This window comes from Echinops telfairi, unplaced genomic scaffold (genome assembly GCF_000313985.2).
Source record: "Echinops telfairi isolate 266 unplaced genomic scaffold, ASM31398v2 ScPeMD7_7417;HRSCAF=8455, whole genome shotgun sequence".
NCBI classification, from domain to species: domain Eukaryota; kingdom Metazoa; phylum Chordata; class Mammalia; order Afrosoricida; family Tenrecidae; genus Echinops; species Echinops telfairi.
The window spans coordinates 1,817,153-1,819,030 of NW_022111317.1; positions in this window are offsets into that span (position 1 = coordinate 1,817,153).

Below are 1,878 nucleotides of genomic sequence, written 5' to 3' on the forward strand. Positions count from 1 at the left end.
CCTGTTCCCGCTCTGCCCCCTTCCTTGGGCTGCCGTTCCTGGTGGCCTGGGAGTGCTGGTTGTGCTAAGGAATGCACACACACACACACACACACACACACCCCAGGTGACTGTTTCCCTTAGAGGACCCTCTATCCGGTGTGGCTGAGGCCCCACAGACTGTTCGATGGTTGTAGATTGTCAAGGAACCTGGGCGGCGTAGTGGTCACACGTGGGGCTGCCACCACAAGGTTAGCAGTTTGGAACCACCGGCCGGTCTGCAGGAGAAAGAAGAGGCTTTCTGCTGCCAGAGGGAGTTAGCCTCCCAAACCCACAGGGGCGTTCTGCTCTGGTGTCCTGGTTGCATGTCGGGCTGCTCGCGTCAAGGTCGGCAGTTCAGAACCCCCAGCCGCTCCAAGGGAGGAAGAAGAGGCTGTCTACTCCCTTAAAGAGTGACCGTCTCACACACCCACAGGGGCAGTCGGTTCCGCTGGTTCTGGGGGGTCTCGAGGAGTCTCGATCCACTCGATGGCGGTGGGGTGCGTTTTGGTTGCTGGTAGATTCCCAAAGGAGCCGGGGTCACATGGTGCTCACGCCAAGTTCAGGGAGCCTGAAACTTCCAGCCACGCATGGAGGGAGAAAGACTGGGCTTTCTGACCCCATAAAGAGTCAGCGTCTCCGACAATCACCGGGCAGTTCTACCCTGCCCTATGCGGCCACTGTGAGTTGGCATCCACTCGATGGTGGTGACCTTGGCGTTGTGAAAGGTCGCTGGGTCTGAGTCCCTGGGAGCTTGTGGGTGGTGTCCAACCTCTAACCTTTCTGGGAGCCATTTACATCGCCCCCCTCCCCAACACTACCCCTCCCCCACGTCTCCCTGGGAGAAAGATAAGCTCTCCATCCCCACAAAGCTACAGACTCAGAAACCCACAGGGCCGCTGGACCCTGTCCTGTTAGAATGGACCCAAGGGCAGGGAGTGTGGCTGAGTGGCTGTCCCGGCCCCCCACTGCCCACGGGCCCCAGGTGACCACTTAGAACCTGAGGACTGTGGTCTCCAGGCATCTGCTCCCTAGGGAGGGGCCCTGGGGACAAACCGTCCGCACATGGTGGGGACACCCCACCCACAGGAAGCTCTGGGGCGGCATCCCCCCACTCAAAGCTGCCCATGGGGAGCAAGGGGCTGGGCTTCAGGACCCGCCCTTATCCCACAGTTGCTGGCAGCAAACTGGCTCCTCCTGCCCCACCCAGGGGGAAGCAAAGCCCTTCTGGCAAGGCTGGGAGAAGAGGCACCTGTCCTTGGGGTGGGGGTGGGGTGGCGGAGGAAGGCATCTGCAGCATCCACCACACCTGGCAGCTCGGCTTGTCCTCAGGCCCTGCTGTTGCCAGGTGTCCTCCTGGTGGCCCCCACACAAAGCAGGATAAGATGTCATCCAGTCCCATCCCTGTCTTCCCACGCCTGGTCTGCCGACCGCGTTCACCGAGTCTCCTCCAGCCTCACTTGCCAGCTCCCATTGCACCATCTTCGGTTGGGTTCCTGGGGTTTTCCTGGGGGCAGGGGGTGGGGGCCGGCAGCCGGGAAGGGGTCACCAGGACTTTCCTCCTAGCCTGCCTCTATCAGGAAGCTCTGCTGATACCACCCCACCAGGCGTGACCTTACTGGTGCGTGAAATATGGTACCATGCAACCGCCCTAGTGGGACACTCTGACCATCCTGACGGAATTATGAGGGGCTTCCTGCGCCAGGCCATGGCTTGTCTAGGGCTGCCCGTCAGCACTCCATCCTGGGACCCAGCCCCGCACTGGTACCTGTCCTGATGGAGTGGAAGGCATTCCTCCGGGAGCCTTGGGAGTCGTTCATTGTGCATCTTCCCCAGGGAGGGTCCCAGTCCCCCCCCCCC